A 12,949-nucleotide genomic window follows, 5' to 3' on the forward strand; every position below is an offset into this window, starting at 1 on the left:
AGATCGACATTAAATTTAATATTTAAGAAGTCCATTCAGAACAGCGGGGAAGAAGCTGTTCTTGAGTCTGTTAGTATGTGTTTAAGCTCTTGCATCTTCTGTCTGTGTTGGAGGCAGGTTCAACTGAAACGTTGAAGTGGGGCATTGGGTGGTTATTTAGATTGAAATAGTGTGCATGGACATGGGGAAAAGGCAGGAGATTGGCACTAGGGAACAGAAGCAATATAGATATGATGGGACAAATGGCCTCTTGTACAGAGCCTCACTATTTTATTTTGATTTTTCTGTTTTGTTTTGGTGGAACTGTGAATTGAGGTGAACTTTGAAAAGTTGCATGTTTTAAAAGAGAAGAGAAAAACAAACACCGATGTTTGCTTTTGAGAACTGGCCTGGAAGATAATGCAACTTGGCTACTGATGTGAGCAATACTATGAGCAGTTCAACACCAAGTGTTGCTCTGCCCAGACCTGGCAGTTGATTGGATGTTGAGATGGTCAATCAAGGGTGGACTGATGCTAACCAATCAAACTACAGAGAATATTGATTACAAATGAAAAGGAGGGAGAAAAACAGTTAGAGCTATATTTGGCAGATACAGAGTAATTTTGGAAGCATCTGCGAGTTTTTACTCTCTCTAGTTTTATATGCAGTTAAGGAATTGTTGAATGTTCTGAGAAAAGAAGCACAGTCAGTTTTTTTTAAAAAAAACGTATTGCTTCTAGAAGTTTATTGATCTGTTTGTTTTCACTGGTGACTTCAAAATTAAATACATAGTTACTCGTCTGTGAACAACTCATTTTCCAGGTATTGCATGAAGGCTTTGCATCCATCGTTTGAAACTGCTTATTTAAACTGACAAAAAAGACTCATTTTATTTTCATTTTATTACTTAACTGTCTCTCTGGAATACTGAGGGAGTATGTTTGAACAAGATTTGATTTAAATCAAAGTTATTAATTAGATTACCTTATTGTTTAGCTTTGTCCTGCTAAACTTACAGTCTTAGTAATAAATTTAATTTAAGTTAATTTAAGTTATAAACTTCGTGACCAGATCTGTTATTTGTCAAAAGTCTGGTGAGGAAAAGCTGGATAATTTTGAGGATTATTGAAAATTTTAATTTCACTGTTGTGATTCCTGTGATAGTAAGGGTTTTTTTTAGCTCTTTGTTCCTGGTCTTAACACTCATTCTGTGTCATAACAGTTCAGTGAATCTGAGACCTTCTGACTCCCCACATCGTGTCACCCACCTACAAGCACAAGTCAGGAGTGTGATGGAATACTCCTCGCTTGCCTGATTGAGTGCTGCTCCAGCAACACTCAAGAAATCTGACACTGTCCAAGACAAAACAGTCCTCTTGATGACTGATATAAGGAAACAATTCTTCACTCAGAGAGTGGTGAGTCTGCATCCACTCCCCCTCCACCGTTGTTCAGTAGTAGCAGTGTATACCATGTACAAGATGCTCTGCAGCAGTTCAGCAAACCTCCTTAGACAGCATCTTGCAATCTCTTGACCACTTCCATCTGCAATGACAAATGTAGCAGATACATGGGAACACCACAAGTTCCTCTCAAAGCCACTCACCATCCTGGCTATGAAATATATTGCCATTGCTTCACAGGAATTCCCTTTCTAAGGGCATTGTAGGTCAACCCAAAGCACACGGGCAGTAGCTGTTCAAGAAGGCAGCTCATCACTATCACCTTCTCAAAGGCAATTAGGGATGGACAATAAATGCTGGCCCAGCCATACCCAGATCCCACAAGTGAATAACAAAAAACAACTATTGTATAAAGTTGAGTAATAATGGAATTGTTTGGTGACTTTTTATAGTGGGATTTATGGGGTTGACTATTACATGGATATTACTTTTGAGGGGCTGAAACTCATGCCTCTCAAAGTTCATACCATATCATTAGCAGAATCCCAACTGATCTCCAAATGAATAAAGGGGAAAAGAAAGGATTATGGTCATTCTGAAAATCTAAAGCGGAACACAACAGCAACCGAACTGGAAGACCAGGAGTGGAGCGGAAAAACTGGCAGGCTGGGAATGCTGGAGCAGGATGTGATGGCCGGCACACTGACTCATAAACATTGAGCTGTTATCTCTGAAGACCTAGAGTTGACTTTTATATGAGATATATGGAAGATCCCAGGTTATTTGGCCAAAGATAGGGGTCATCCTTTCCATGAGATCGACTATTGCTCGAATATATACGGTTTTTCTGTTCTAAGTTTCTGATAGGCCCAGCTTCCAAGGGAAGGGTGAGAGTATTCCACTCCCATCTGGGCAGATTCTCTACAATTGAGGTTGAGGAGCATTCTCTTACTCTGTGACACTGTGGTATGTGACAGTAGTGACTATGTTTCTTTATCTTCCGAGCTGTGTGGGTTGTAGGTCTGTACAAATTGAGTCCTTGGATGTGTTCTATAACACAACACGTTTCACAGTCTCTCACGGTCCCACACAGCCTCTATCTTTCTCTGACTACTGTTTCTCTCAAATAGAGACTACCAGTCTCAGCTCAGAACGGGAAGAGCTTGCAGGAGAGAAACTAGGGAGGAATCAAGAACTGTTACTGAGTTTAACCCTTTCCTTGACACGCTGTGATGGTGCAATCAGATGCTGAGCCAAAGGCAGACACATTGGGATTGGAGTTCCTCAAGTGTCTCCTTCTTGCCTTGGAGTCTCCTACTACAACAGCTACTGTGAAGGACAGTTGTGAGAAGTTGTGTGTGGAGTCAGAGGAGATAGGGGAAGCACTAAATGAATGTTTTTTTTGTCAGTATTCACACTAGAAAAAAAATGTTGCTGAGGAGAATACTGAGATACAGCTACCAGACTAGATGGGATTAAGGTTCACAAGAAGGAGGTGTTAAAAATTCTGGAAAGTGTGAAAATAGATAAATCCCTTGGGCCTTTATGTTGTCATTGTCTACAGGAGTAGTGCCAGAAGAATGGAGGATAGCAAATGTTGTTCCTTTGTTCAAGAAGGGGAGTAGAACCAACCCTGGTAATTATAGACCAATGAGCCTTACTTTGGTTGTGGGTAAAATGCTGGAACAGGTGACAAGATATAGGATTTATATTCATCTAAAGATGACTAAGTTAATTAAGGATAATCAACATGGTTTTGTGAAAGGTGGGTCATGCCTCACAAACCTTACTGAGTTGTTTGATAAGGTTGCCCATGGTAGGCTACTGCATAAAATATGGAGGCATGAGATTGAGGGTGATTTAATGGTTTGGATCAGAAATTGGCTAGCTGAAAGAAGACAGAGGGTGGTGGTTGATGGGAAATGTTCATCCTGGAGTTCAGTCACTAGTGGTGTACTGCAAGGATCTGTTTTGGGGCCAGTGTTGATTGTCATTTTTATAAACGACCTGGATGAGGGTGTAGAAGGATGGGTTAGTAAATGTGCAGAGGACACTACGGTCAGTAGAGTTGTGGATAGTGCCGAAGGATATTGTAGGTTACAGAGGGACATAAGTAAGCTGCAGAGCTGGGCTGGGAGGTGAAAATGAAGTTTAATGCAGAAAAGTATGAGGTGATTCACTTTGGTTGGAGTAACAGGAATACAGAGTACTGGGGGAATGATAAGATTCTTGGGAGTGCAGATGAGCAGAGAGATCTTGGTGTCCATGTACACAGTTCCCTCAAAGTTGCCATCCAGGTTGATAGGACTGTTAAGATGGCATATGGTGTGTTAGCTTTTATTAGTAGTGGAATCGAGTTTCGGAACCATGAGGTCATGTTACAGCTGTACAAAACTCTGGTGCAGCCACACTTGGAGTATTGCATACAGTTCTGATGACTGCATTATAGGAAGGGTGTGGAAGCTTTGGAAAGGGTTCAGAGGAGATTTATTAGGATGTTGCCTGTTATGGAGGGAAAGTCTTACAAGGAAAGTTTGAGAGAGTTGAAGCTTTCTTCGTTAGAGTGAAGAAGGTTGAGAGATGGCTAAATTGAAACATGAAAGATAATCTGAGGGCAAGATAGGGTGGACAAGCCTTTTCCCTCAGGTGGTGATGGCTAGCACGAGGGGTCATAGCTTCAAATTGAGGGTGATAGATATAGGACAGGTGTCAGAGGTAGTTTCTTCACTCAGAGAGTAGTAGTGGCTTCAAACACACTGCCTGCAACAGTTGTAACCTCACCAACTTTAAGGGCATTTAAATGGTCATTGGATAGGCATATGGATGAGAATGGAATAGTGTTGGATAGATAGGCTTCATTGTTGTGGTTCTGTTCGCCGAGCTGGAAGTTTTTGTTGCAAACGTTTCGTCCCCTGGCTAGGCGACATCATCAGTGCTCTGGAGCCTCCTGCAAAGCGCTTCTTTGATGTTTCTTCCGGTATTTATAGTGATCTGTCCTTGCTGCTTCCAGGTGTCAGTTTCAGCTGTCCGCTGTAGTGGTTGGTATTTCTGCTTGGCTGTTTCCCTGGCTTGTGGATTATTGACTGGTGGTCTGTACCTGACCTATACCAACCACTACAGCGGACAGCTGAAACTGACACCCGGAAGCGGCAAGGACAGACCACTATAAATACCGGAGGAAACATCAAAGAAGCGCTTCGCAGGAGGCTCCAGAGCACTGATGATGTCGCCTAGCCAGGGGACGAAACGTTTGCAACAAAAACTTCCAGCTCGGCGAACAGAACCACAACAACGAGCACCCGAGCTACAAATCTTCGCACAAACCTTGAAGATAGGCTTCAGATTGGTTCCACAGGTCGGTGCAACATTGAGGGCATAGGGCCTGTACTGCGCTGTAATGTTCTGTGTAACGAGACATACACTTTGCAATTGCACAGCAGTAAAACATCCAGAGGTGCCTCCTTGGAGCAGAATCTTGACAGCCAACTCACCTAACAGATCCGAGTCACCGAAAGCTTCAGTGAATGAGGTGAGGTTTTAAGGAACATCTTATTTAAAGGAAGAAATGTGAGGAGATGGAAAGGTCAGGGAGAGATTTCCAGGGGTGAGGTCATGGAGGATTTGGGGGCAAAGAGTTTTCAAATGTTTTTCTTGGTTCTGCAAATGCAGTTGAATATTGGCGGGTTTGTCATTTCAGCAGCTGTGCTTGAGTACTTACCAGTGACTGTGTTTTAATAAAGGACATCTTTACAAGGCCTGAGGCCCTGTTGTTTGACAGTTCCTTTCATGTGAAGGTTCCTATCGTGAGAGAATTTGCAAATTATTGCTCAGGCCATTATGGACAGATTATGAAGACCTCCTACTGAATCAAGGAGATCAATGAGCATGCTCCTGGTGTAGCCAAAATTTGCATCACTGACAGGTTACATCTTGCCTTCGAGAGGCAGTTTCCCGCTGAACAGGCGCGAGCCTCCTCTCAAGAGAAAAGGGATGACTCTCCTTGAGGTCAGTCCACTCTGCAACATTAGTCATTCATGGAGCTCTCTCAGCTTGGGCTGCTGAGACGTGCTATGGAAGGGTCTGGAAACCAAATGGAGGAATCGATTGCGAGACCACTACAATCCTACTGGATGGCAGGCAGGTAAAACTGGAATTCTGGGACACTACAAATCAGGGGAGATTCTGCTTCGATCCTGCTCCAGGGATGTCTCAGTTTATCACATCACTAATGGATGGTCCTTTGGGATTGGTCTTCCCTGCTGAAACATCTTGGAGTCTTTTATAGTCACCTGAGAAGGAAAATGGGAAGTTGAGGCACTTCTGGGGGTGCTGTATTCCCTCAGCATTTAACAGTAGGAAAAGTTAAGAGGTACATGTGCCAAATGCTGGCAAATGTGGCTGGATTAATACAGGATATCTGGTCGGCATGGATGAGTTGGACAGAAGGGTCTGTTTTCTTTTCAGCTCTATGACTCTAACTGGGAAGCCAGGGAGACATTGTGCTCCTCTCTCTCAACTTGGACATGAAGCCAGAAAGTTGTAACTTGAGAGAGGGGAGTGTTAGTCACTGATTTCCCAGTTGAATTGAGTGATTACATAACAGCCAAAATGACTGTCTCTCTCTGAGCTAACAAACCAGACCTGATGACACACAGGCCCTCACAAACTAACAAACACTTGGAAAAAATGAATTTGTCATTTAAAAAAACATTTTTGATATTTAGCAGTTCGATTTCTTTCTGAAAGAAACCCTTTCTCCCCTGGTTTGATCACATATTTGTTTATAGTATTTCACTGTTTTTGTAGCGTTAACAGGCAAATCCCGAAACAAAAGTGCCGGCAATCTGGAATGTTCAGTATCAAATCCACAGGAAACTCTGGAGGAAAGACTTAATCCAGGGAACGGCTAGAACCTGGAGGTCGTTTGTGTGGTGAGTAGCGAGGTTGGAGGCAGGAAGGATTTTTCTGCACCTGTTTTCCAGCTGAGTGCACGAAGGCTACAACTTCTTTTGCTTTTTAGGGCTGTGCACTTGGGGCAGCTTGTGGGTTCAAGACCACCCCTCGGGAGACTTCACAGAAGATTCACGTAAGTCCTCCGCTGCAGAAGGAGGACTGAGGTCTTGGAGAGGGGTCTGTAGCTCAGGTTGTGGATCAGGTTGTAAGTTTGTTCGCTGAGCTGGTGGGTTTTGTTCTCCAATGTTTTGCCACCATGCTAGGTAACAGGGCTTATGCCCGAAACGTCAAATTTCCTGTTCCTTGGATGCTGCCTGACCTGCTGCGCTTTAACCAGCAACACATTTTCAACAAACATCATCAGTGATCCTCAGGTGAAGTGTTGGTGTTCTGTCCTGCTTGCTATCGATGGATGTTGGTTTGTCGTGGTGGGTGATATCATTTCCGGTTCTGTTTCTGAGAGGTTGGTAGATGGGATCCAAATTGATGTGTTTGTTAATGGAGTTCTGGTTGGAATGCCAGGCCTCTAGGAATTCCTGTGCGTGTCTTTGTTTAAGTAAAAAATGAGGTCTGCAGATGCTGGAGATCACAGCTGCAAATGTGTTGCTGGTCAAAGCACAGCAGGTCAGGCAGCGTCTCAGGAATAGAGAATTCGACGTTTCGAGCATAAGCCCTTCATCAGGAATAAGAGAGAGAGCCAAGCAGGCTAAGATAAAAGGTAGGGAGGAGGGACTAGGGGGAGGGGCGATGGAGGTGGGATAGGTGAAAGGAGGTCAAGGTGAGGGTGATAGGCCGGAGTGGGGTGGGGGCGGAGAGGTCAGGAAGAGGATTGCAGGTTAGGAGGGCGGTGCTGAGCCTCGTGTCTTTGTTTAGCCTGTCCCAGGATGGATGTACTGACCCAGTCAAACTGGAGTCCCTCTTCATCTGTGTGTACTGATACCAGTGGTAGCTGGACCTGTCTTTTGGTAACTAATTGGTGCTCATGTATTCTGCTAACTAGTTTCCTGCTGGTTGATCCAGCAGGTGGCCATTGAGCCTGTCTTGCCAACAGCCTGCTGTATGATCATCATCATGTGCAGGTCTCTTGCCTTTCAGCCTGGGCTTCAGCATGTCATAGCTGTGCTGAGGGAGTGCCACCCTGTTGTGGATAGTGTCTGTCCCAATGACCCTTCCTGTTTAGTTCAGGTAGAAACCCATATGATGGGTGGGGAGGGTGACTACTGTATACACGAGGCAGCGTTTCTGATGCTGTGACCACCGTCAGCAGCTCGTCAACAAGCCATTTGTTTGAAATGCTGTTTGTGGGATCTTGCTGTGCTCAGCCCTGACATTGCAGTCCAAGGTCAGAATGTCACACTCATTGGTCTGCAGGAAATTGAGGGACAGCCAAATTGCGCACAGCCAGATACAATCGGCAATGTTCAACAAAACGGACAATTCATTGGGTTGAAGTCAATCAGTGATGGTGGGGGGGGGGGGGCGGGGAGTGAGGAAAAACTCTTCCTGGCTCCTCTTCAGAGCACTCACTGCAGGACCAATTCTGACTGATCTGTGCCAGGCCACAACATCATGCCTGATCCAAATGAGGGTGCTGGGCACTGATCGTCAGCACGTGTGATTGTGAATGCGGAGCGGTCTTTACCGAAAGGTGTGGAGCTCATTGGCAGGTTCCTGTTTGAGGGCTCGAGCTGTGAATTACTACCAGCTGTTGTGTTTGTCTGTTCCCTAATCGTGTGGCTCATCTGTGACCCTGACCTCGATCAGTGAAATCTCAGTGAATCAAACCTCCTACCTCCCGTTTTTCAATTCGGGTCGTTGGCAGCGCCTGTGTGAGCTGAACAAGCCTGTGATTTATCGCACAATAATTCACTGCAGCATTCAATTTTAGTTTAATAGCTCTGTTTGTTGGTGCCAATCTTCCCTCCCTCTCTCTCTCTTTTTGCTGTCGCTCTCACTCTCTCTTTTATCTTTTACACTCTCTCTCGATTTTTCTCTCTCTCGTTTTCTCTCTCTCTCCTTCTCTTCCCTTCTCTCTCGTTTTCTCTCTCTCTCTCTCTCTCTCTCTCTCTCTCTCTCTCTCTCTCTCTCTCTCTTATCCCCACCCCCCACTTCTCTCTCCCTCCCTCCCTTGCCTCACTGTGACTCACTGGAACTTTCCATTCTCTGGGAGAGAAGAATTCCCTGAGTGTGGACGTGCAGGGGGAGGTTGGTGAGGGATTGGGGAAGGAAGAGGTTGGAGTGAGCAAGGCACAATGAAGAAAATGATGAACTGGGTGAGGAGCTGGGAGGGTACGTGGGAATTATGTTTGTCCTGCTATTCCTGCACAGATATACAGGACTGAATCTTTCCAGTTGTGTACCTCCACTCCCCAGTTCCCTCACCCTCCACCTTCTCTACCTTCCATTCCTTCTCCCTCCTTCTCACCCATTTGACCCCTCCCCACTCCAGCCCCTTGCACCATCCTCTCTGACTCTAAACACATCTCCCCCCCCCCCCCCCCCCCCCCCAATCTCCCTTGGTTCTTACTCCCATCCTCTGTCTCTGCCTTCTTTCCTCTTTCCAGTCTCCAGCTTCTTTCACTCCTCCCATTCTCTCCCCGTTCGTTCTCCCCTCTGCTCCTGCTCCTTCCTCATGTGCGGGTAGTGATGCCATTGGAGTTGCCATTGACGTTCTGCCCATGTTGCCTTGTCAGTTTGGCCCCATCGAGCCTGGTACCTTCCACTGAGCTCTGTTGCCAATTTGGTCGATAACTCCTTTAGTTGTTGACTGTTGTACTCTTTGAGCTGTGGACTATTCCTACTGGTTGGGTCAGTGATGTTGCTAGATTAATCACGTGGTGGAGCTGGGTTCAGACCCCGCCCCTTCCAAATGGTACAACTCCCAACATCACATGGTTAGCCCTCTCTGTAACATGGGCCGTCAGTGGCTTTGCATCTCATGGTCACTTCCCTGAGTAACTGTGTCATGTAGAAATGTTTCCCTGCCCTTTCGGTCAAGCTCCCTCTATGTTCCATTGCCAACCAGTGACCAGCCCATGCACCCCACCCTCTATCATTTCCTCATTGATCCTGGTGATTGGGCTGTCTGGATTAACCACTGCAGCCACAGTGCTGATACTGGGACTGTGAGGGGAGGCAATGTCCTAGTGGTATTGTCACTAGGCTGTTAATCCAGAGAAGCAGCTGAAAATGTGTTGCTGGTCAAAGCACAGCAGGTTAGGCAGCATCTCAGGAATAGAGAATTCGACGTTTCGAGCATAAGCCCTTCATCAGGAATGAGAGAGAGTAGCCAAGCAGGCTAAGATAAAAGGTAAGGAGGAGGGACTTGGGGGAGGGGCGATGGAGGTGGGATAGGTGGAAGGAGGTCAAGGTGAGGGTGATAGGCCGGAGTGGGGTGGGGGCGGAGAGGTCAGGAAGAAGATTGCAGGTTAGGAGGGCGGTGCTGAGTTGAGGGAACCGACTGAGACAAGGTGGGGGGAGGGGAAATGAGGAAACTGGAGAAATCTGAATTCATACCTTGTGGTTGGAGGGTCCAGGTTCAAATCCTGCCATGGCAGATGGTGAAATTTGAATTCCATAAAAATCCGGGATTAAGAGTCTAATGCTGACCATAAATTCAGTGCTGACTGTCTGAAAAACCCATCTGGTTCACAAGAGTCTTTGAACAAAGAAAATCTGCTATCCTTAACCTGGTCAGGATAGCATGTGACTCCAGACCCAAGGCTCTTACCTGCCCTACTGGTCTAAACAGAGATGGTCACATCCTATGAATGAATGAATAAAAAACTGTCAACCTCTGATACAAGACCTGAAGCTGATGGACAAGATGTCCTTGCAATAGACTGAATGTAACAAAGGTTTCCCAGACTGATGGCAGGACCAACGCATGAAGAGAGACTGGATTGGTTAAGACTAAGCTCACCGGAGTTGAGAGGAATAAGGAGTGATCCCATAGATTTCCAGCAACATTGTACAGGAGGGATGTTACCAACGACCAGAGAATGCAGAACAAGAGGTCACAATGCAAGGGTACAGGGAGCAGCATGGTGGCTCAGTGGTTAGCACTGCTGCCTCACAGTGCCTAGGACCCAGGCTCGAATCCACCCTCGGGCGACTGTCTGTGTGGAGCTTGCTCATTCTCCCAGTGACTGCATGGGTTTCCTCCCACAATCCAAAGATGTGCAGGTTAGGACGGATTGGCCATGCTAAATTATCCCATAGTGTCTAGGGATGTGCAGGCTAGATGGATTAGACATGGGAAATGCAGGGTTACAGGGATAGAGTAGTGAGGCGGATCTGGGTGGGATGCTCTTTGGAGGATCGGTGCACACTCAATGGGCTGAATGGCCTGCCTCCACACTGTAGACACTCTATGCGTTTACCATGTAGGCGTCATGGTCTTCCAATTCTCCCAGGCCCATGTCACCAACATTTGCTCATTGAGTCCATTCAGCCCACTGTGCCTGGGATAGGACAGAGCATTTTCAGCTGTTCCATTTCTCTGCTGCTCTTTCTCCATCACTTTTCTGTCTATCTGTCTCTCTTTGACAGCCCTTTCAAAAAGTGCTGTTAAATTGTCTTCCCCTGCATTTGTTAGCTGTAAAAAAAAAATACTGCTCCTTTTTGCTTTATTGCTCATTATCTTTTCAATCTGCATCGCCCGGTTCTCAGCTTTCCAAAGAGTGGGGAAAAAAAGAAGAAATCCCTTTTATTTTCCAAGGGTGTCCCTCCCTGTGAATGTCCTTTTAACCTTTCCTGCTCCCAGCAGACAGAAAACCCTCAACCCTGGGAACATTTGGAAGCTCTCCCTCCAATAATTGAGCATCATTCTTGAGTATGGTGCCCAGATTCGATGCTAATCCAGCGTTGTGATGGTGCTGATTCTTTCACAAGATTATGTGGTCCTTGGTTTCATTTTTCAGGAAGTCTAAAGACTCGGGTTCTGAAACGTCTGGGACTGAAGAGTTTTAGGGCCAGTTTGATTATAGCTAACAGATACTGCCTCAGGCAAAAGGCTTGCAAGTTTAAAAAAAAACTCGTACAATGAAAGGGAGTGGCTAGTTCTCCCAGCGCAGCCTTTCTCTAGTTTGATTTGGGTTTTGACAGTCTGGCTATTAGGTTAATAATAATTCACTGAAGAATAACACTGATATATATTTCAGTTATACCTGAAACATTGACTTCCCTACCTCCTGATGCTGCCTGGCTTGCTGTGTTCTTCCTGCCTCCTGCTTACCTACTTTGGCTATGCACTGAAAGCAGTCAGGTAGTTTGGAGGCTGCTGGTCCAAGAGGCAACTCCATGGAAGAGGGTGTCCCACGCTGCCACCTCCCTCTCTCCTGTAAGACTCTGGGTTTGATTTTTACCTTTTGTGCCAAGGGGTGTTTATGGGGATTGTTGCAAGAATGCGGAACAGCGTCATTAAGTTGGGATGATCTGTTGGTTTTTGGATGGGTTAAGTTATTCAGTTCTCTTTTATTTGTGTTTCATTTGGCAATCTTGTAAATCAATCCTGATTTGTTTGAAACTAAATGGTTTGACCAGCTGCATCCCTCCTGGAATATCCGCTCCGCAACTGCTTAAAACAATGAGCAAAGTTAGGGTCTGGGCTACTTTGTTGAAATGTTTTGAGGGGGTCTGGCCTGGTCGATTGCAGTGTACATCAATCTCGTCTTGTTTTAAAAGAAGTCACCACACGATATAAAAACACAGACAACGGAGTGGTTCCATTCTAATTCTGAGCAGTTGCTGGGTTTCTGAATTCTACTCAACTGGGAGACATGAAACTCAGGTAACTGGGTTCACATCCTCAGCAGCCAGGCCTCCTTTGTATGCAAGGGGTCAGGGTCGGAAGTGAAAGCAGATTAACATTCACGATCTAGTCTTCAGCTGGCCTCGATAATTAGTTGGTAGTTCACACCGTGACAGTCTGATGTAATTAGTCTGTCGATTGTGAAAATATAAATGGAAATCTGTTCTAACCCCATGCTGTCCCTGTCCTGGAAGTGTTTGATGGGGACGGTGCAGAGGGAGCTTTACTCTGTATTTAACCCTGTGCTGTCCCTGTCCTGGGAGTGTTTGATGGGGACAGTGTAGAGGAAGCTTTACTCTGTATCTAACCCTGTCCTGGGAGTGTTTCTAGGGGACAGTGTGGAGGGAGCTTTAAAGAACAAAGAAAATTTACAGCCCAGGAACAGGCCCTTCAGCCCTCTAAGCCTGAGCCGATCCAAATGTACTGTCTAAATCAGTCGGTCAATTCCTAAGCATCTGTATCCCTCTGCTCCCCACCTACTCATGCATCTGTCCAGACGCATCTTAAATGAATCTACTGTGCCTGCCTCTACCACCTCTGCTGGCAACACGTTCCAAATGCCCACCGCCCTGTATCTAACCCTGTGCTGTCCCTGTCCCGGGAATGTTTGATGGGGTCAGTGTCACAGGAACCTTACTCTTGTATAACTTTCAGTTTAATATAGTGGATGGAGATTTACTTTGTATGTAATCCTGTATTGTAACTGTCATGGCAGGTTTTGATGTTCCACATAGAGAATGCTTTACTTTCAGTTTAAAGGAATAGTGGGAAGCTTTATTCTGTATCTAGCCCCCTGCTG

At 45.7% G+C, this 12,949-nt stretch overlaps 1 protein-coding gene across 5 annotated transcripts in view; it reads left to right on the forward strand.

Moving 5' to 3' along the window:
* nrip1a (nuclear receptor interacting protein 1a) overlaps positions 1 to 12,949 on the forward strand; it is a 184,486-nt gene that overhangs the window by 56,419 nt on the left and 115,118 nt on the right. The window contains exon 1 of one of the 5 annotated variants that reach the window (XM_060833856.1): positions 6,289 to 6,316. The exons of the other annotated variants lie outside the window; for them this stretch is intronic. The gene's annotated coding sequence lies outside the window, so the exon portion shown is untranslated. Of the gene's footprint in view, positions 1 to 6,288; positions 6,317 to 12,949 lie in introns of those variants that run through there. 5 annotated transcript variants of the gene reach the window in all.

This window comes from Hemiscyllium ocellatum, chromosome 12 (genome assembly GCF_020745735.1).
Source record: "Hemiscyllium ocellatum isolate sHemOce1 chromosome 12, sHemOce1.pat.X.cur, whole genome shotgun sequence".
Classification (NCBI taxonomy): Eukaryota; Metazoa; Chordata; class Chondrichthyes; order Orectolobiformes; family Hemiscylliidae; genus Hemiscyllium; species Hemiscyllium ocellatum.